This window comes from Lissotriton vulgaris, chromosome 2_1 (assembly GCF_964263255.1).
Source record: "Lissotriton vulgaris chromosome 2_1, aLisVul1.2, whole genome shotgun sequence".
In the NCBI taxonomy this organism is placed as follows: Eukaryota; Metazoa; Chordata; class Amphibia; order Caudata; family Salamandridae; genus Lissotriton; species Lissotriton vulgaris.
In genome coordinates this window covers 1,959,166,025-1,959,189,374 of record NC_141687.1, presented here as the reverse complement: position 1 = coordinate 1,959,189,374, position 23,350 = coordinate 1,959,166,025, and positions in this window count along the sequence as shown.

Below are 23,350 nucleotides of genomic sequence, written 5' to 3'. Positions count from 1 at the left end.
ACACCATGGTCTTGAAATCTGGACAGGACTTTACTCAATGTTTCATCATGTGTTGCCTGGTCAATACCATGTATAAGGACATCATGTTGAAAGACGGTGACGTTCTTTAGCTCTTTAAGAAGATTAAACCATGAGGAGCTGAAAGACCGAAGCTGCCGAAGCGAAACCAAAAGGTATACAACAGAATTGGTACATGCCTGAGGGTGAGTTAAACGCGGTGAGGTGGTGTGATTCTCTGTCGAGTTCAACCTTGTGGTAAGTGGAAGCAAGGTCCAGTTTTGAAAATATCTTTGCTCCTGCTACCATGGCCAACATTTCAGAGATGTTTAGAAGGGGGTGAGAGTCATTCCAAATTTCTTTATTTAGGCTGCACGAGTCAATTCAATTTTTGAGTTTGTTGTTCTTTTTGCACGCTATGACCAAAGGAGATTACCAATTCGAGAAGTTGACTGGTTTGATCACACCTCATGTACACATTGTCAACAGTTCGTTGTCAAGATCCTCTCTGATGCTAAACGGTACACTTCTGAGTTTGTGTTTTGTGGGTGTGGCACCATCTCTCACTTTTATTTTGTGTTTGAACCCCTTTATTCTACCCAACTTGCCTGAAAAAACTTTGGGGAGCTTGTCCAAAAGATCTTCTGCTTGGGTGGAATCACGGATGGCTAACACCTGTTCTTTTGCACTGGGACACAACATCATGTCAAACAACCCTTGGTGCAACCACCCTAGACTGTTCAAACCTTGTATGGCTACGTAGATTTTTCCTTCAATGCTCCTACCCTTAAATTCCATGACGTCTCCAAAGTACCCAAGGAGGTTGATCTTACGTCCTTCGTAGGACACAGGAGCACGATCAGAGGAAGTAACTGTCTCTCACCCCAATTAGCTGTAAAAAGTGACTCAGAAATCATGGTGATGCGTGCACCTGAATCTACGAGGAGGCGAAGCTTCTTGTCACCTACAAGTATGTTAGCATAGGGGTCAACACATTCTGAGGGATCCACAGTTCCTGATTTTACTTTCTGTGACAACAAGAATCATCTTTCATTTTGAACAAGAGGTCTTCATTTTCACTGTCACTTCTTTTACATGCCCTACTCTGATATTCTCTCTTTTGTGACCCTGGCACACTTTATTAAAATGTCTAATTTTGCCACAAGACCTGCAAACCACATATTTTGCTGGACAAGGTTTGCCGTTCCTGGTATCTACTGGGTAACCCCACCTAAAGCATATATCTGTCCTCCTAAAAAAACTGTTCTGAGAGGTTTCCCTTTCTTTTTATAAAATTAGTAATGCGAACAGGGGGTAAAAACCTCAACTGACTTGTTTTCTAGTTCCTTCACCAAAGCCTGTGAAGTTTCTATACTTTTGGCAATGTAAATGTACTCTTCGAGAGAGGGGTTCTCAAGTGAGAGGAGCTGTTGACTAATAGTTCAGAACATTGGCCTATAAACTGATCTTGTAACAACTGCTCACTAAAGTTTTTGAACTCACAATCTGCAATCATTTCTGTGTGTCTACATCTTCATCGTTCTTGGGCACACGTTTGAAGAATTTGTACCTTAATGCAACAACACTTGGCTGTACATCATATCTGGAGGCTAATTTTCTAATAGTACTCTGATATTCGTCAATTTCTTCACCCACAGCGTCAGGTAAATGTTTGAGAGTAGCCCTTCCTTTTCAAATCCTAGGGAGTGTAATGGTAGGAACTTTTTTCTTTCCGGTCTAAACCTGTGTGCTCCCATCGCGCCCAGATAGGTCTCAAAAGCATCTAGCCAATGTCGCCATTTAATTGGCAGTTCACCGGATGGGTCTAACAATGAAGACGGTGGGTGAACTGCTTGCATGGTGAAGGTGAAAGAGTGGTTAATGACCCATGCTGCAGCTTAATGAAATTGACACAAACTAGGGAAGCTCTAACTGTTAAACCTGGGGTGCAAGTGAACCAATGAGAAAATATAATGAAATCACTTTGTGTAAAATATAATATTATCAATAGATTGAATCATAGAAACACAACCTAAATATCACTGGAAGGAATAGAATAGCGTGTTACTGTGTACACAAACGCACGCTCAATGTCATAGCGGTAAGCAACAAAGGTGTGCGTGTCACCGTGATGAAGCAAAGTATGAAGATACTTAAAATGTTAGTCTGAGGTGTTTATGTCACCGTGTATCTGTGCACGCTTCAATAGTACCAAATTTGAATGAAATCTATATGGTGTGCGAGTCACCAAGAGGAGATGCACAAGCTATACAGGTGGTGCTTGTGAAGTAAAATCCAAAACTGTACCTGACGGTTAGCAGAAATGCATTTGAGGCGCTGAAGTGAAACACTAGCGAAACAGCAGATGTTGGGAATAGCGGCACCTCAAGGTAAACTGTAGTGAAGATGCTACCCAAAACCAACCGCCTACTGTAGATGTGTTTTTGGCGGTTCCGTACGGGTTAACTACTGACAGGAGGCAAAGGATTTGCTTGTAGACTTCACCACACAATGTCAGGAAATTAATGCATTCAAGGCTGGTAGGGCGTTTACTGTAGATGATCACGTGGAAAGTAACCCTCCAACAGGCATGGAATATGTCGTCTGGCAGACGGGGCATGTACTGTGGACATCCGGAAAGGATCACAATGACTATCCTCCGAGCAGCTGAGCCGGTAGGCGCGCAGACAGCAGGAGAACTGAAGCAGACCTTCCTCACTTTTGCGACCCTCCCGCTGTAATGATGAGCAGTAAGTCTGAAATTTGAGGCCGTCTCCAAACACGGGAATTTGCCTCAAATAGGAGTTCCCTCAGGGAACACAACTCTTCGCTGCGAATGTAGACTCCTTCAAGATGGCGCGGGTGCTGTGTGGGATCTTCGTTCTTCTCGCTCGTCACCACAAAGAATGTAGTAACAACAGGAAACAGTCCAAAATCGTAAGTAGATTTATTAAAGTTAATCAAGCAAGATCCCACAGACAATACACAACGTGCATGCAAGCACAGTGCTGGCTTCGTTTACAACTGTCGCCTCAACAAGAGCAACTGTAAACCATCAGTTAGGATGGCGCGCCAATGGGCAGTGCAAGGTAGATATCAACAGAATGTCCACGCACAAGAGGTGCATGTGGACAGCACACTACAAAGTGTTAAACTCCTTGTATACTCAAACCTAGACTGCATTTACACTTTGGTACTCTTAACACAAAAACCTTTGGATACTGTTCATGAAGCACATTTATCTACACTTGGAAAGCTTGCGAGCCCTATTCAGTGCACTATCAGCAGGGCCTCTTTCCCTGTGCTGTGTCAGTGGAGCACATTGTTCCCTGTGCTACTCACATAAAACAATTCCACATCATAATCATAAAAGCAAAGCTTTTGCATCAAAGCATGTAACTGTTTTACAGCCACTTATGTGACAGCATAACTTAATTAAAACTGGATGCCCTTCTAGTTGCTAAAGTCTATACTCCTTCTTGTCACCACATAAGCACACACACACATATATAAATATAGATAAAGATTTAGATATATACAACCTGGTGACCTGTTTATTCAGACATGCCTGGACTCCCCTATGTGGTGACAAAGTATTTACAATGGGCAATAAAAAATAAAAGTATATAGACAATACCAACTATGTGGCCACTTCACAATTATGCATTGTGTTAGACCTGGCACCATTGGCGTGGGTCTCCCTTCCATTTTTTGCTGTTGCCTCATGTGTTTTAGCTGGTGTTAGATGCTTTGGGCACTGCGCCACTGCTGTTCAGTGCCACCGTGCGAGTGCTCCCTATTGTAAATTGATGTATGAATTGGTGATTCCATGATTGGCTGATTTGGTTTACTTGTCAGACCCTAGTACAGTGCACTGAGTGTGCCCAGGGGTTGTAAACCAAATGCTCCTAGAAGGCTTGCAGCACTGGTTGTGCCACCCACAGAAGCAGCCTGTAAAAGTGTGTCTCAGGTGCAGTCTGGTACAGTCATGCTGACTGGGCAAGTGCACCCACTTGCCAGGCCCTAAACCTTCTCTTTTCTTCATATCAGATACCCCTATGGTAGGCCCAAGGGCAGGGTGCATTGTACGTATAAGGTAGGACAAGCCCTGGTGTGTGTGACATGTCCTAATAGTGACTTACAGCATTTTCGTTTTTCACTATTGCAAGGCTACCTGTTCTCCATAGGCCAGAATGGGCAGTTAGATTATTACATTTTATAATCCTAACCGACTCAGGGAACATGGTAGAAATTCGAGTTTAGTATGCCTGAACTCAGAAGGATTAAATACATCTTTTAGTGAAGTTGGTTTTAACATTCTGTGTTTGAAAATACCACTTTTAGAAAGTAGGTCTTTTCTTGCCTAACTAGCCAAGCCTGCCTCTGCTAGGTTGTGTATTCCTTGTCTGGAGTTTAAGTGACAGTACTGGGGGATTCCAGGAGACAGAATGAGTCCGCCCAGTGGTGAATAGAGAGATCTGCATCTAAATGGGAGGGAGGAGTTGCACCTGGGACCCAAATAGGACTGTGCTTGCCCCCCCACAGTGCTGGCTCCACCCCCGTGGTGCGTATGATGTCTCTGCCCTGCACTGTGAAAGGAGAGAGGGAATCATGTCAACAAAGTGCTCCAGGGCTGTACTTTCCCTCCACAATGCTGGCTCCACCTCCTGTGGGGCGTCTGATGTTTATGCCCTACCCTGTGAAAGGAAAGAAGGAGTCATGTCAACAGAGTGCTCCAGAACTGGGTTGGACTGGGAAAAGGCCCCTCTACCCTCAGAGGACAAAAATTATTGGGGTATAAATATTGGGACCCTGAACCCAAGAAATGAGATCACTTTTGGGTTACAAAAAGAAACCTTTGCTGAGGAGAGGAACCTGAAGAAACTGAGGAGAGACTATCCGTAAGCTGAAGTGCTGCTTGGGGGATTGGCCTGCAGTGGTTGCTTGACTGCCAAAGAAAGGAGAGAGGAACTTTGTGTGTACTTTCATCAAACTTGTGTAAGGATCTCCAAGGGCTAGGAACAGAGCTTGCCTACGGCTGAAGTCTCAGGGACAACAAACTTCATCTATCAGCTCCTCAAGAGATCTCCTGAAGTGCCTACAGTTGTGTTGGACTTTTTGGGGACTTGCGTGTTGCAAGGAGATGGAAGTGTGACTCAAGATTGAGAAGGGTGTTGCAGAACTACCGCTGCCACTTCACAGCATGACGCGCCTCGCAACGCTGGAGGAGAGGATCGGCATAGCCGCAGACGCCGCCACATCACCAGGAAGCGTGTCGCCGGAGAAGAGGATCGACGCCGCTGCATCCTCGGGAAGAGTGTCGCAGGCCCTGTCGCGGCACACATCATTGTGGAAGCAATTCGCATCGCCAGGAGAGAGGATCGACATCGCCGCAGATGCCGGCCCATCACTGGGAAGTGTGTTGCAGGGCCTGTCACGGCCAGCATCGTTGTGGAAGCAATACGCATCGCCAGGAGAGAGGATCGACGTCGCCGCAGATGCCGGCGCATCACTGGGAAGTGTGTTGCAGGGCCTGTCGCGGCTAGCCTTGTGTCAAGCATCTCGCCTCGCCGGGGGAGAGTATCGACGTCACCGCAGACGCCGCCGCCTCACCGGGAAGCGTATCGCATCAAGGAGAAAGAGCCATCTTTATTTCTTTTCACCGGTTCTTTGCCGCATTTCCATCACTGCAACACATTCGTTGACCTGCGTGTCGCATCTTAAGGTACTTCGACTCACAGTGTCGCATTTTAAGAATTAAAGAGAACTAAGCTAAAACTACCATCTTAAGTATAGTATTGTGGATTTTTGTTGTTTGTGGTCTTGTGATACGTCTATATAAAGAATACTTATTTTTAATATACAACTGTGTGTTGTCCATCTGTAGTGTTGTCACTTGATTACTGTATGTGTTCAGAAATGCTTTACACACTGCCTCTGAGATAAGCCTGTCTGCTCGTGCCAAGCAGCCAAGGGGGTGAGCAGAGGTTATTTTAGGAGTGTACCCCATTACCTTGACTAGAGGCAAGTCAAGTCAAGTCAAGTCAAAAAGATTTGTATAGCGCGCTACATACCCGGAGGGTCTCAAGGCGCTTGAAGAAGGGTGGGGAATTACTTGTCAAATATCCAAGTTTTAAGTTGCTTTCTGAATGTTAGGTGGTTCTGAGTGAGACGAAGGTGAGTGGGGAGTGAGTTCCAGGTTTTAGCTGCGAGGTAGGAGAAGGATCTACCCCCCATGGTGGTTTTATTGATGCGAGGTACGGTAGCAAGGGCTTGGTTGGAAGATCGTAGCTGGCGAGAGGGGGTGTAGAAGGAAAGTCGTGTGTTGAGGCATTCGGGTCCAAGTTCGTAAAGTGCTTTGTGTGCGTGGGTTAGGAGGCGGAAAGTAATCCTCTTATTGACGGGGAGCCAGTGGAGGTTTTTCAGGTGACTAGAGATGTGGTCTTTACGCGGGATGTCTAGTATGAGTCTGGCTGATGCGTTCTGGATGCGTTGGAGTTTTTTCTGGAGTTTTGTGGTGATACCAGCGTATAGGGTGTTTCCGTAGTCCAGGCGGCTTGTAACCAGTGCATGGGTGACTGTTTTTCTGGTTTTGGTGGGGATCCAGCGAAATGTTTTTTTGAGCATGCGAAGAATGTTGAAGCATGATGATGAAACGGCGTTGACTTGTCTGTTCATAGAGAGTGAGGAGTCCAGGATGACGCCCAGGTTCCGTGCGTGGTCCGTTGGGATGGGTGCTTTTCCAAGGGCCTCTGGCCACCAAGAGTCATCCCAAGCGGAGGGGGAGGTACCTATGATAAGGACTTCTGTTTTGTCTGAGTTTAGTTTTTAGACTGCTGTGCTTCATCCACTCGGCTACTTCTTTCATTCCTTCATGTAGGTTGGTTTTGGCGGTGTTAGGGTCTTTGGTGAGTGATAGGATCAGTTGAGTGTCGTCCGCGTAGGAGATGATGTTGAGGTTGTGATGGCGTACGATGGCCGCGAGGGGGCTCATGTATACGTTGAAGAGGGTGGGGCTGAGTGAAGATCCTTGTGGCACACCGCAGATGACTTCGGTGGCCTCTGACTTAAACGGTGGGAGGCGGACTCTCTGAGTTCTTCCAGTGAGGAACGAGGTGATCCATTCCAGTGCTTTTCCTTGGGTTCCGATGTTTCTGAGGCGCTGTAGAAGGGTGCTGTGGCAAACTGTGTCGAAGGCTGCGGAGAGGTCGAGGAGGATGAGGGTGACTGTGTCTCCATTGTCCAGTAGAGTTTGAATGTCGTCTGTTGCTGCGATGAGGGCGGTCTCCGTGCTGTGTTTGGCTCGGAAGCCGGACTGTGAGGAGTCGAGGGATTTGTTGGTTTCGAGGAAGGCGGCGAGCTGGTTGTTGACAGCTTTCTCGATGACTTTGGCTGGGAATGGAAGGAGCGAGATGGGGCGGTAGTTTTTTAGTTCGGTGGGGTCAGCTGTGGGTTTTTTCAGAAGGGCGCTAAGTTCGGCGTGGTTCCAGCTTTCTGGGAAGGTGGCGGAGTTGAGGGAGCAGTTGATGACGTCTCGGAGGTGTGGTGCTATGATGGAGTCTGCTTTGTTGAAGATGTGGTGAGGGCAAGGGTCTGTGGGGGATCCTGAGTGGATGGAGTTCATCAGGTGGATGGTGTCCTCGGTAGAGATTGGGTTCCAGTCATTAAGGATGTTCAAGGGGGGTGAAGGTCCTGCAGAAGGTTGGGTGGGTTGGTCTCCGGGTCGGTTGTCGAAGCTGTTGTGGATGTCTGCGATTTTGTTGTGGAAGAACGAAGCTAGGGAGTCGCAGAGGGCTTGAGAGGGGGTGATATCATTGGAGTTGGCTGAGGGGTTGGTAAATTCTTTGACGATGTTGAATAATTCCTTGCTGTTATGGGCGTTGTTGTCTAGTCGGTTTTTGAATGCGTCTTTCTTGGCAGATCGGATTAGTTGGTGGTGTATGCGGGTGGCGTTTTTGAAGGCGTCCCTGGTGCTGGTGTTTGGGTCTTTTTTCCAGCCCTTCTCGAGGGAGCGACAGAGTTTCTTCGATTTCTTAAGATCATCGTTGAACCAGGAGGCGATTTTGCTGCCTAGTTTGATTTGACGTTTTTTCAGCGGTGCTAGGATGTCGGCGCTGTTGGATAGCCATTGGGTGAGGTTAATGGCTGCTTGGTCGGGATTTGAGGAGTGGGCAGGGGGGTTTTGAAGAAGCGATGAGGAGATTTGGTCGATGGTGATTTTGTTCCAGTTTCTTCGCAGAGTAGGTTGAGGATGGTTGTGAGTTGTGGTTTTATTGTAGATAAAGTGTACGCAGCTGTGGTCCGTCCAATGTAGAGTTGTGGTGTGACTGAAGGAGACATGTTTGCTGGAGGTGAAGATAGGGTCGAGTGTGTGACCTGCGATGTGGGTGGGCGTAGTGACAAGTTGTTTGAGTCCGAGGTTGGCGAGATTGTCCAGAAGGGAGGTGGCGTTGCTGTCATTGCTCTTTTCCAGGTGAAAGTTGAGGTCTCCCAGTAGAATGTATTCCTCGGAGGGGAGGGCGTGTGGGGTCATAAAGTCAGTGATATCGTCGCTGAATTGTGCCCGGGGTCCTGGAGGTCGATAGAGGAGTGTACCTCTGATTGTGGTCTTGGGGTCGGTGTGGATCTGGAAGTGAAGGTGTTCGGCGCTAGCAAGGTTGACGTCTGAGCTGGTTGAGATGCGGATGGAGTTCTTGTGGACGATAGCGGTACCTCCTCCTGTTTGGTCGGTGCGGTCCTTACGGATGATCTTGTATCCTTCCGGGATGGCAATGGTGATGTCTGGGGCGGATGAGGCGTTCATCCATGTTTCTGTTAGGAAGGCGACGTCGGGAGAGTTGGTGTCAAGTAGATTCCAGAGGTCGATGGCGTGTCTGTGGACCGAGCGGGTGTTGAGCAGGATGCATTTTAGGTGGTTGGAGTCAGATGTCTGTTTTGTGTTCGTGGATGAGGATTTGTTCTTGGTGCCGTCGAACTTGCAGGAGTTACAGGAGAAGGGTCCATGGGTGTGTCCAGGAGCGGCTTGGGCGCAGTTGGGGAGTCGGCCGGGGTTAAGGGCTAGGAGGGTGGTGGCATCGTAAGTAATGCGTGAGGGGTGGGAGGGACGGGGGCCAGGGGGACTGGCGCTGGGCGCGGTCCTGGCGCGGACGGGCGTAGACGGGCTTAACTTTGGCGCACCTTCGGCGCGAATGGGGCGCGACCGCTGCGCGTGGACGCTGCGGGCAAAAGCATCTGTCATAAATGGTTGGCGGGGGGAGGGGTGAGGGAGGGTCAGCAGGGAGGCGGGGCGGGCTGTGGGGGCTGGTCTGAACAACAACAACAACAGGCGTAAGATGGCGGCAGCTGTGTAAATAAACGCAACTTGCGTTATGCTGAGGCTCAGGTCATTGACAAAGCTTGCAGCTGAAACGTCCTCTATAAATTAATGTTAAAGAAGAAGCGCCGACAGTACAATGCCCCCAAGCGTTCCTAATTCTATTAGTAGCTCTATGAGCGCCGAGTCAGCATTCCCCAGAAGCTATTTAAATAGTCCCAATTAAGAGTGGCAGCACTCGCGCTTTAGCATCCTATCACAGGAGCATGTAAAGAGTAAGAGAGGCTTTGTGTGATCACTTTAACCCTTCAATAAATCAACCACTACAATATGTACACAAAGCAAAACAAACAGGAACTTTACAGAAAGGGTCCTTATCTAAACTTACAGTTAGAATAAACTGCCATTTTAAACAGCAGGAAACAATGAAAGCATGAGGCTGGAAGTCACTAAGCTGCTGTGAAGTGAAGAGCAGGCAGAAATCTCTGCAAAGAGGAAATCAAGTCCTTCAGTGTGGTGCCGAAGATAGCCGCCAGTGGTCCACCTCATCAATGCGAAGGTCTCCTTAGACTGCATTATTTCCCTGGCACAGCACAAGTCAGGTACTCATCTCACCATCAAATATGTGGAAGTCTAAATTTAATAAAAGACATTAGGCAGTGAGGTTTCAAATGTATCTTATTAACAGCTGCCGAGGAGACTGGTGCCAAGTGGATTTGTTCCCCAAAATACAGAAGTTAACATGGGTTTTTATAGATAACAAGGCAAATTGCATATATTGCTAGTTGCTCGACGAAACAGAAGGGGTTTCCACTCATTTATCCAATCATTATTCAGAATATGACCCTTAGCTGTAGATGGGCATTCACTTATGAAATAAGCAAGAGAAGCATAGCAACAGCTTGTCACACACACTTGCGACGTGGTTACTTCTCAAGACCTTGCAGTTACAGCAAAAGTACAGGCAGTTCAAGTTTGCTTAGAGCCCAACAGCCTGTGCACCTTCAGCAGGCCTGCTCCTATTGATTGTTAGACAGTGGAATCTTAAATCAAATGGTGTCCACACTTTCTTTGTCTGACTGAAAATTGAGAGGCCTTTGTAAATTTAACTATATAAGACAATCATGCTTCAGTATAGGAAGTGTGAAAGGATCCACTGCCTCCCGTGCAAGCTCCTCAGACTTTCATCAGCTCACTCACCTCCATCACAACTACACACACACACACACACAAAACAATAAGCAGCAAGGGCCAAGCACCGATAATGGTCTCTTTATTTGCCTAAGATCACAAAATTTGGTTTAGCAGGAAAGCTGGGATTTATCCTCCAGATAATTTCTTTGTTTTGCATTGTGCAATTCAGTCGTAATGATTAGATGGGCACACCTTTCTGACTTCAAGGGTTAGTGCTATGTCCTTAATTCATGGGGAATGAGATTTGACATTTAAAAGTGTTTGAGGGGGTGCCGTGTTGGAAATCTTGAATTGATGGGCTGATGACCTCTTTTTAAAAATATTTTGTGCCAGCAGAGGTTTCTTGCGTATAGTAATTCACGCAGACCTCAGCGCTTACCCTGGTGGCGCTCTACTATTGATCATTCTATACATTAGCAGCAGAAGCACAAAAGGGCCATATAAGGAGACACTGGAGTCTGAGCAGAAAAGTGAATTAAATGAGAATACTGACTTGAATATGCTATACAGACTATGGCATATCATAACAATTTTGGATCCAGTGCGCAAAATTATCTAACATCAGGGGGGCAATCATCTCATTTCCGGAATCAATTTTATAAAGGTCTTAAAGTTCAAATTACTTCATCAATATTTTAAAAGTAAGCACTCTATATGGGACTTAAACACTCGCACTTTACATACTAAAGCATGAAGAAGAAATCACAGAAAATTGCCCCTGATGCAGGAATGAATAGATACCAGTTTAAGTAATTAGAGTAATTAATCCGTTAACGGAAGGTAAGAAAGTTTGAAGACCACCTGACCCACCGCAAACACCCCTATAGACATAGGCTTCTCTTTTGCAACCTCGATTTAATTAACTAATTAAATGTTATGGTTTAGACTTGAATTCAATTACTATCTTAGTCGCAGATACAGACCCAGCTGAAGACTTAGACACAGTGGTCGAAGTGGGGGAAAAAAAAGTAGAAGAACTCTGGGCGGAGACTCTGAGGGTGGGGATAACCCAAGGATTGGATCAGTGGGTGAAGTGAGAGGTGTGGCCAGAATGTGCCAAACATCCCCATTTTTAGTATATGCATGGCATTTCACCGATGGTTGATTAGGAGTTATTGGCATTTAAATACATTCACGAAGTGGGATATATTTCCAATCACACAATGTTCCAAATATGCTTAAAAGTGGAATCACTAGCTATTTGTCTCCAAGCCATGCCTGTAGGAAGGTGGATATCTGACTATCGTTACCCCCAAACTTTTTGCCTGGTGTTTAGCTGGTTTTTGACATGGCCTGGGATCCTGCTATTCAGGGCCCCAGGCTAATTGCTCTCTCCTTAAAATGGACTCCATGTACCTTAGGTACATACACAATTGGAACTGGTTCACCTTATAGGCCCCTGTAATAGTGTACCATAGGTACCCAGGGCATTGGTGTAGCCAAGGCCTACCAGGGGCTGCAGCATGGATTGTGCCACCCCTGGCCTGGCCTCCATATTTGACAGAACTGGCTGATCACTCAGCTGGGGTAAGTTGGTGTAATCACCTCTTACTTAAATATAGTATACCTATATCTAACCTAACTGGACACAAAGCAACCTATACGTCACTCCTATGGCAGGCCTTAACAATCCTGGAGGCAGAGTGCGTGGTTTCATGTGAGACGGTGCTCTAGCATGAGCTGAGCCTGTCTGAAGCTGTCTGGAACAACTCCCTTAGCTGTTCCGGGATATTGCCATACCATATACTCTTAAGTGCATTATAATCCTCGCACTTATATGCTAACTTTGGTTTGGCTTTATCAAAACATGTCAAGTAAGGTGTCATACGATTTGGAATACTATCCCCTCGACAGTTCTGTCGATGGGGATAGCATTCCACCCTTCTAGATGGACACGACATGTACATAACCTGAACCCCGGTTATAGTTAAACTCGAGCCTCAGCATCACAAAATGGATGCTGCCACCACAGACACAAGTCTGACCTCCTCCTGCTGGAGGTCCTTCCAGCGAGGGAGGCTTGGACAAAGGGTTTCCTGCCTTGGGAGGTGCGAGCACCACCCCAGCCATGATTTTTTGTATTGGGTAGGACAGGGCTGAATAGAATCAGACATGCCCGGGGCACAGAAGGTGTCCTCGTGCATAAGCCAGTCCAAACCGGTGCTGGGGCCTTCCAGCCCCAGTCCTGATTCGGAGCTGGACAAAGGAAAGGGGGTGTAACTGCCCCCTGTCCTGGTCCCACCCAGAGGAGGGGCCTAGCAGGTCATCCACCCCTCAGATTGGGAATAAGAGTGGGAGCAGTGCCATGGCACCTGAGATCATCCTGAGTCAACTTGAAAATAAGAAGACGACTGGACATCGACATTCTGCTGCACAGAAGACTGAAGAACATCTCCCTTGTGGCCTAGGAGTGGCCACCCTGTGAACACAGGCACCATCCAGCAACTCAACATCTGCTTTACCGCCGCCTCCTGCCGGAGCCCGAGCCCAGAGCCTGACGAGACCTAGACTCCCAGACTTTTCACCGGCCGATCCACAGTCCCTACAAGGAAGGGGCCCGTGGAGGCACCTAGAGATGTGGGACCAGACATCCCGAAAGACCACCGAGAAGCTGACTGTGCAGCACCTGAGGCACCCTCGACGCTGTGCTTTGGGGATTGAGAAGCGCCACAACCGAGCAGCTCTTGCACCGAAGATTAGCCCCCCAGCATCTCCACGATCTACGTGGGGCCCTTTTGCATCGTGCCACTCGACGCGCCATCCCGGCCACTTGCCACGTGGTCAGCGGCCATCTTGGCGACGAAACCTACAATTTACACTACGGGTCTGGTTGCTCTAGACTTGCCTTCGCTCCTGTTAAAAGGAGCCCCCGCTCTGACCTTGCTGGTCCGAGTGATAAGCTTTTTCCACTTCCTGCGTGGCTTGCATTAGCCAAGGCCTGTTTGCTCCAATCAAGTTGCGGACACAGCCCTCAGCTAGAGCCTTTGTGGGACAGCTCATGATCGACTCCTGTATGTCCTCGACCTCTTCGTGTCCACGTGGCTGACGAGACAAGCTGCACCTCATCGCCTGTTTGCACCCGACATCGCCTGGTTCCATCCTGGTTCCACTGTAGTCACTGGCTAGTGACTTTGAACAATGTCCCCTCTGCTTTCAGGTCTTCACCACTTCAGATCCACCCTTGGATCCACTGGAACTCTTCTCGTCTCGACGCCTGCAGCATCTTCAGCTCCAAGCACCATCGACCTGCGTGACGAAACCCGACACTACTTCGCACCTATGCACTCGCTTCCTGTGGGTGAGGTAACTCAGCAACGTCGGTGTTCCTACACTGGTACACACCTCTAGTGCCTAGGTCTAAAGTTTTGTCCTTCTAGGTCAGCCAGAAGGTTCCTTAATCACTAACTTTGTAACTTTTATGCACCATTGACTTTACATTGGTATATGCGTGCACTTTCCGCACTGCACCCGAGTCCCGTGGGCCTTTCCCGACTTCTTCACCGTTAGTCCCGAACAGCTCCAGAGATTCCCAAGGCCCTAGGCCTACTTCCTTTCAGCTAGGTGGTTCTTATACCACTATTTTAGTATATGGTTTAGGTGGCCCCTAGGGCTCATCCATATTGTGCAACTTTTGTGTATTTAAACTGTGTTTTGTTTTAACGCATTTGATTCTGTGCTCATAAAGAGTATAGGGGATTTTGTAGTAAATAAATATATATATATATTTTCATATATCTGTGTGGTGTCTTTTCATTTGCTATTCAAGGGGATTGTGTATGGTAAAACAGCTTGCTTCACATGCCTTTACAGAGTTTAGCCTAAGACTGCTTTGTCCACGCTACTACGATAGCTGGTCTATAAGGTTGACTTACAACCAATCATCATAAGGGTTGCTTGGCATGGTACAAGGTGATCACTAGAATTAGTGAGCATCACATACCAGGCCAACTTCTCACATTTGTGAGCAGCGGTTGGGATTTGAGCTTGCTGTTGTTTTACCATTACAATCTTTGAGAGTATCATTTGAAAGATCATACAGGTACCTGCTAGGTACATATGAAACAAGATTAGTATACTTAAGTTCTACTGAACTTAGTTGTTGTAGAGGATAGGGAGTAGCACACCCTGACTACAACTACTAGATAGGTTTAGTAGGTAAACACCAGTGTAGGTAGATTGCAACATATCCACCCACACTAGAGCAATGTCTGGAGCAGTGGGATCCACTGGGAATTTCTCTGTTGAGAGTGACCCTCCAAGGGCACCATCCAAATTTGCTATGCTTAATTTTAAGGAATTGAGGCAGCTTTGTGCCTCAAGAGGTCTCAAGACAGGGCCAACCCCTACTACAGACCACCTTAGAGAGCTTTTAGACCAGTTCGAAGCTCTAAAGACCTCTAAAGCAGACCCCACAGGGAATGCTGAAGGAGGCTCTCCCACTGAAGATGACAATACTGATACCCCTGTCCCCATAGTCCAGGTAGATGAGGATGACCATGTCACTGGAGGTATTCAGCCTGATGAAGAGGAAGAAGAAGAGGAGACAGAAGGGGGGAGCAGTGACTCTGATGATAGTAGAAATAGTCAGGTGCCAGCCATCCGGCTTACCCAGGCTAACTTAAGTGTATTTGGGACTGAAATAAGGATGTCCTTACCCAGACACCCAGGTGGACTTAACCAGGAGCATAGGAGGAGGAGGAATCTCTCAGGTGAATCCAATAAGTCCCAGGCTTTTAGAGGTTCTCATGGTCACTCCAGAAGGGGGATGACTATCCCTCAGAGAAGGGAACATGAGGCCAAAATGAGAGAGGCTGAGCTTAGGATCCAGAAGCAAGAATTAGAAGTTGCCCTGGCCCAAGAGAAACTTGCTAGAGCAAGACAGCCTAGAGAGAGTGGATTAGGATCCACTGATGGCAGCACTATCCCTAAGGATAAAGACAGGTCTTTTGATACCAGAAACCTGAGTAAGATTGTGCCCACTACAAAGCTGGGGATGATATCCACAAATGGATGACTGCACTTGCTTCCCTCCTGAGCCCACGGACACTGTTCGCTGGACCCGCTTAGCGGGTCCCGCATCACAAGGGCACTCAGCGGGGTCTTTGGCAGCGAAACAGGGCTGCGAGCATGACGGCAGGGACTCCATCTACCAGGAGTCCCTGCGTGGCCAATAGCTGACACCTGGCCCACTCTCCCTGTAAGCCACGCCCACAGCGCACACGTACATAACCAGTCCAACACGCGCGCATGCGTGACGCGCGCGGTATAAAGCGCGGAGCGAAGCCCGAGCAAAGGGCGGGCCCTCTGAGGCCCTCAGAGACCGAGTGAGGCCGGGCAGGGCCTACTCTCTTTCATTGCTTCTACGGATACCTACCTCTTGAGGCGCCCCCCCGCAATGGAGCAAAGTCCAGACAAATTATCTTCAGAAAAGACGGGGGCTAACATTATTGGAACACTCAATAACTATTTTACACGGGCTCCCACTGACCCAGACAGGGAAAAGTTACTGGCAGAGCGCCGAGCAGAACGTCGCCGCTCTGTTGAAAGCATGAAGAACAGGACTTCTACAGACCGCTCCTTGCTCTTCCCCCATTGCAGGCCTAACCGGTAGTAATGAAGATCCTCTATCGCTGGAGAGTTTCCCTTTTTTGTTACGTGAATGTACTCCAACACCCTTAGTTCCCACAGTTCAGCCTATAACTGATACTTCTCTCTCTAGTCCGATTTTAATAGATGTAGACCCAACACCTCGGACTTTGGTCCAAGTTAAACCTGCTCTAAATAAATTGAAAAAATCAATGCCCGTTAAGGTACACGATTCAGAAAAGGGGGTGGTGATGAACAGAGTGTCTGAATTAAGCAGACCACTCTTACCCAGTCCAAAGATCAGGGCTTGATCCATTACCGTTATTTATCTCACTGCCCCATCCCAGCTCAGAACCTGGCTATATGCAAATCAGTCTGTCCCTGGCCCAGTGCATCATGGGAACAGGGCAGACTAAACTACCAAGCCAATTCTTCACCAGAAAGGAGACAAGCTACCGGGGACCGGTTTCTGGCATTTCAGCCGTCTTCGGCCCGGCTTGCTTGAATCCTGATGGAGCAGTGAGAAAGGGACTCATGTCTGAGTATACCCTGCCACACCTATAGTGGCCAAAAACGATTCAGAAAAGGGGGTGGTGATGAACAGAGTGTCTGAATTAAGCAGACCACTCTTACCCAGTCCAAAGATCAGGGCTTGATCCATCACCGTTATTTATCTCACTGCCCCATCCCAGCTCAGAACTTGGCTATATGCAAATTAGTCTGTCCCTGGCCCAGTGCATCATGGGAACAGGGCAGACTAAACTGCCAAGCCAATTCTTCACCAGAAAGGAGACAAGCTACCGGTTAAGGTACACAGCCCACCACCTGCCAAAAGAAGATGGAAGGGGGGCGTCCCACAAAAGCCTAAGATCAGTCATACTAGATCTTCCCTGGCCCCAATGGCCGCATTAGTCAACTTGACTAACCCGACACCCCCTTCACCACTGGTACCAGTTTTACATGCAGTGAATAATACGGTTCAATCCGTTACTCCTGTTGACCCCGCTCCTAAGGACACACCTAATAAGGTCCTTCTGGATAATATGGAACCCCTCCATCTGAAACTGAATGACAACATCCTCAGTTTTAGACACTCCTTGAAAACCTGGCTTTTCACTCAGGCGCACTGTTGAGCTGCTCCCTCCCCTGTGACCCTGCGCTAGCTCCTTCCTACAGCGCCATGAAGCCTCCGGGCGTACGAGCGCTTATAAATACCTACTAACATTAACATTAATAAGGTCTTTCATCTTACCTATCATAGAGAGGCTGAAGAGGGTAGAGAATTGGCTTGAGGACATTGAATCTGCACTCAGCAAGCACGTAGGATTATCCAAGGCACTGGTGAGCGGGGTTGTCCCGCCACCAGCCTTGGTTACACCAGGCACTTCCATTCTCCCTAAAGCATCGGTCCAATCCATTGATCTAACACACCCTAAGCAACAGAGGGCTCCACCCGACAAGCAGGGCAATAACTCAACCCCTAATTCAGTTAGTGCAGCCAAGAGGGGACCTGGAAAAGCATCCACAGGAAACACACAGGAGAACACACGGGAGATATCATGGGGTACTACTAGAAATACCAGGTCACCTCCTCGCAAATCACCTCAAGTAGAATTACCCCCCAAAGCTCTCCCCTATGTGGTTGTACTGACAGGGTTCCCTAGACTACCAGATAATAAGAGGGAAGGGTATTACCAGTTGAAAAATAAAATTATGCACTGGCTCAGCCAATTCAGACCACTTACACAAAACATTAATGGTGAAATTGTACACGTTAGGTGCCTCCCATGGCTGGGCAGTAGGGCCAAGGACAACGAGGGAGACCTGGTTGTTGTAAACTTTAGAGACCCACGAGCGGTCAATTATATATTAAACTGGCCCCTAGGTAGCGGCACCAATTCCATTGTCCTTCGCCCTTTGACTTATTTTTATCCCAGATCCCTAGTGTTTCCTCCCACCTATTCTGGTGGCCAGCCACCCAATCAGACTATTCCCTTAATACCTTATAATATTAGATATCCGTTACAAGCTCCTCACCCTCCACCCGTTGCTGACCCCTTCGGGTGGAATATGGTACCTCCTAGGCCTAAAAGAAATATGAATAGTAGAATGGATCACTTGAGACCCTTTACACCCCTGGAGTCAGTAAATAGGTTTGATGTGTTCTCAGGTATGGATGACTGCGACTGAAGTTTACAGTCTCAGCAGGGTATGGGTGTCCAATTAAATGCCACTGGCGAGGGAGTGATCGGTGCGGAATTCCAATCTACTGAACACCCTGCCGAGCTGGCTGACACTACTGTGGCTACTGTATCTGATTCCCCTGCTACTCCCCCGGAGAGCACGCATCCCATTTGTCCATCCTTTCATGGAACTTGGCGGGGCTTCAGGGCAAGGTAGACTCCCCTGAGTGGGGGTCCTTCATTGATGAACAGGACATATGCCTGTTTCAGGAGACATGGGCACGAAAGGACACATGGCGTTCAGGGTATGCAACCTTAACAATTCCAGCTAAATGGGAGGGGAAAGGACGGCCCTTGGGGGGTCTTTGTATATGGGTGGCTTCTCACCTGGCATGCGAGGCTAGGGCCCTCCAAACTAATTCACTGGATGTTCAGTGCGTGCTGTTGGAATGGCCGAACCATACCCAACTCGCGCCGATAAACGTATACTCTAGACCGACGGGCACAACAAAGCCCTCACCCACCTGGGATGAGCTTTCTTTATTTCTCCCCAGAATTCCGCTGGGTGCTGGGATCGTGTTGGGGGGAGACTTTAACTGTCAGTATGAGCCGCTAACCCTGACTATGGGGGGAGCACTTATGGAGGAGGATGACCAGTGGGGAATTCCGCAATTGGTTGGCCCCCCACCTAAGCCATGGTCTCCTTTAGCAACACAAATAACGGCGCTTACTCTCAGCAATTCGCTGAGGGCTTGTAATGGCCGACTTAAGAGTGACATCCCTTCAAAACCTACCTTTAACAAATCAACCTTTGGACTACATCCTGGTTCAGACATCGGATTGGACCAAGGTCTCTGACTTTGTGGTAGTCCAAAGAACTGACAGCGATCACAACGCACTGATTCTCTCGCTGGTCGCGCCCAGTGGTCACTTGGGCGACCCGCCGGTAGAGGCATTTTTAAACTCTAAACTAATTTTAACAAATGATAGGTGCAGAGTGAGGTGGGCTAAGCTTCTGGATAATCCTGCCCACTTTTCCGAGCTCTATGCTCGATTCTCCCCTTATTTGAACGTGTCGGGCCCTTATTAGTCAATCCTCGCCAGAATTTTTTTTCCCTAAGCTGGGCATCCTCCATACGGAATTGGTGGACACCCTTGTGGATCTTTTAAATCCAATTGCGCGTAAAGGGTCCCGCAGGGGGCAAAGACCCTCTTGGTTCAATCCAGCTTGCAGGAAGGCAAAGGCCAACCTTCTCGCTGTATTGAAGTATCCAAGGGATACAGAATTAATTAAGATTAGGAGGGTGGAACTAAAGCAAGCAATCCACCATGCAAAGGTGGAATGGGACTATTCTAATTGGGATAATATGCTGGCATCTCTTCAGACTAGAGATGCTCACAAATTCTGGCAGATAGTGAGAACAGGGTCTGCCGAGCCGACCCAGGCTGTAGAGGCCAATATAGCGGCTTCGGTTTGGGAAGACCACTTTCGCAACCTCTATGAAGAGGTTAGCCCTGGCCTGCCCAAGCGCCAAGACGAGCTGACGTTTGAGTACCTTCTACCTTCTGGCGGGTTAACCGTGCAATTTGAAATTGTGGAGGGCGCAGAGACACTGCAATTTTCTCTGGGGGAGGTCTCTAATATAATATCTAAACTGCCCTCTGGTAAGGCCCCCGGGTTAGATAAAATCCCGGGAGACCTATTTAAGCACCAACCCAGGGTTTGGGCCCTGTATCTGTTGGAAGTTTTTAACGCAATCCTCGGGGGAATGGCGGTCCCTAACACTTGGCTGGGAGCAGAGATTGTACCTATCTTCAAGAAGGGCTCTCCCCTGCTCCCCGCCAACTATAGGCCAATCAGCCTCATTGATGTTTCACAAAAAACATTTGCGAGGCTGATACTTGACCGCCTGCAGGAATGGATGATGGATCACTCAGTTTTAAGCACGTTCCAGGCAGGGTTTAGGAGCAAGGTATCAACGATGGGCCAAATTTTTCGTTTGGTCCTTCTGTTTTGGAAGACGGTGCGGCTGGGTACGTTGTACACCGTCTTCGTTGATCTCTGTGCAGCCTTCGATTTGGTCCCACGGAGTAAATTATGGTCAGTACTTGCCAACCTTGGTATCCCCCCTGCTCTTTTAGACATCATTGTTCGCTTGCATACACATAATTATGCACAGGTTAGGTGCGGGAGGTTGGGTACCCTCTCACAAAGATTTCCTGTTGGCAGAGGGGTAAGGCAGGGATGTGTTCTTGCACCAACCCTGTTTTGCCTCTTTGTCAACGGGGTAGTCGATCACCTAAACAATGTCCCCAACACAGAGGCACCAAGACTCGGCGGCAGGAGGGTGCCCGCAATCATGTTTGCGGACAACACCCTCCTGCTGTTGAAATCCCCAATGGGGATTCAGCGTATTCTCGAGGGCTTTGAGGCATTCTGTCATCAGCACGGTCTCAGAATAAATGCCCTGAAGCCAAGTACATGATTTTAATCCCCCCCAAAAAACACGCCCCAATCCTACCATTGGCCTGAATAGGTTAGAAAGAGTCCTTATGTTTGAGTATCTGGGTGTGACCTTGAATGATAAATTGGAATGGGGCGATCATCAAATTAAGTCCCAGCTCAGATTGGTCCCAAATAGCAGGGGGAATAATTAGGCTATCAATTCTAATAAATCATCTCTTAGACTGCTAGCCCCCCGTTAGAGATTTATAGACTCCAGGCCAGAGGCGCGATTCTCTATGGCAGTGAACTTTGGGGACACGCTTACAAAAAAGAGCTGGTCATAGTTGAAAACAAGTTTCTTAGACAACTCCTAAAGTTACCGGCTAGCACCCCCCTTCTGCCTCTTAGGTTGGATCTGGGTCTAAAACCTTTGGACGAAGTTGTGGGTGTAAAGCCTCTAACCTTTTGGAGAAGATTATGGTCTATCCCTGAGTTAGCCACCTATAGGCAGGAATTGCAGGAAATTCTTGCTCTTCCTACTATAGAGAACATCCCGTGGTTTAAATATCTAAAAACTGAGGGGCATATTATCAAGGGGGTTTATCTCCGCTTTTTTGGCTTTAAAAGCCAAGGAAGCGGAGATAAAATTATCGCCCTATTACCTAGCTGTCGCTAACATCAGTTAGCGACAGCTAGTAGGAGATAGCGACCATCTTGGGCCCCACTTTGCATGTAAGTGATATTTATCACTAATGGCATGCAAAGTGGGCGTGCCAAGATGTTAGCGACTGAAAACAGTTGCTAACATCGCTATCTCCTATTACCAACTTTTGGAGATATTCGCGCTAAGCGCAAATATCTCCAAAAGCTAACACCTGCCCTGAGCAGTTCTTAGCCATGTTATTCAATGGGAGGTGGATAACATGGCTAAGAGCATTAGCTCGGTAATGCATGAATATCGCTGACTTTTCAGCGATATTCATGCATTGCAGCGATTTTTATCGCATTTGCGATAAACCTTGGTAATACCAAGGTTTATTTGCGGTAAAAATCTCCGCAGCTCAGCAGTAATTTTTTGTCTCTAGCCAAGCAATAGCGATAATTATCGCTATTGCTTGGTAATATGCCCCTGAGTTTGCCCGGCTGGGTCTTCCTACCCTGTGGAGTGACCCTGAAGTGGCCTGTCAGGGTTTGTCCCATAAACAGCTGGTGGCAACCTTTCACGCATGTAATCTTGCATCCCACACACAGGGTACATGCCCAGATTCTTTGGTTAACATCTTTCTTGGGGTGAAAGATTCTTATAAGTTCGAGCCAGTCTTTGATGATATTTTTCCGAACTTGGCCAGGAAATTATATTTTCAATGGCGGTATGGGACTCTTCCGCTTAGAGCATTCACAAGTAAATGGAAGCCCCACTCCCTGGAAAATTGTCCTGGCTGCAATTGTGGGCTTGAAGACGAATTGCATTTAGTCTTCTTTTGTCCTGCCCACAGTGTGGCTAGAAGGTTCTGGATAATCCCAATATGTAAAAATCTAGGGTTTGTTAATTGCTCTGAGGCCTTTAGAATTCTCAAGACTGACCTCTCAAAAGCAACTATTTTTGCAATGGCCAAATTTCTAGAAGCAGCATGGCATAAGAGACGGTTTTTAATTTCTAGGATACCCCATCCCTGATCAGATCATGTAATCTGAGCGTGCAATCCTTTTGTATTGGTCATTTTTAACTAGAATTTAAATTTTATGTAACATTATTCTTGTTTTTTACGTAATAGATTGTCCAAATAACCAACCAGCACTGATTTACTTGATTGTTTTTATATTATAGGCTGCTATGTATTGGGGCATTTTCTCGTTTTATCTGTATGCTATCCTGCCATTGATGTAACATTGATGTCTGACTTTTGTTTGTTGTAATTTTATGCTCATCTTTTATGGCAATTGCCGAAATAAAGATTAACGAAATGAATGAAATCTTAAGTAATTGTCAAAATCAGCTTCTACATCAGCACCTGGTGGACTCTGATCTGACCTCTCCACAAGAATTGGGTAAGAGGGCAGACAAATGGGTCAGAACCAGGATCAGGCCTAATAACCAGGGTGGTGACCAAAAGAAAGAGACTACCAAGCATCAAGAGAAAGGTGGGGATAAAACCAAAGAGAAGACTTCCCCAGGGCCCCAAAACTCCAATGGAAAGGGTGGGCCCCAGAACACTTCCTCTACAGAGAAAAAGCCTTACTGCCATGCCTGTAAACAGGTTGGACATTGGAAATCAGACAGCTGTTGTCCCAAAAATGGTAACAAGGAAAATATACCTCCAGGTAAAGCTCCAACACCTCCTGTCACTGTTAGCAGTGGTCCCCCAGGTGGTGGGAGCACCCCCAAGATTTTGGGTGGGTTTACTTTTGGAGCTCAGGTGGATTCTGGCCTAATCAGGTCCCCTACCTCAGATACTCTTGTCTATGAAACTGGCATGGGGTTTGCCAATTTCACTGCTTGCCCAAACACTTTGAGCAAATATAGACAGGAGCCCCTCATCAGTGGCTTGAAAGTTGAGGCCTTCAGAGACACAGGGGCTAGCATCACCATGGTGGCTGAATGTCTAGTCCCCTCAAGGCAACTTTTACCTG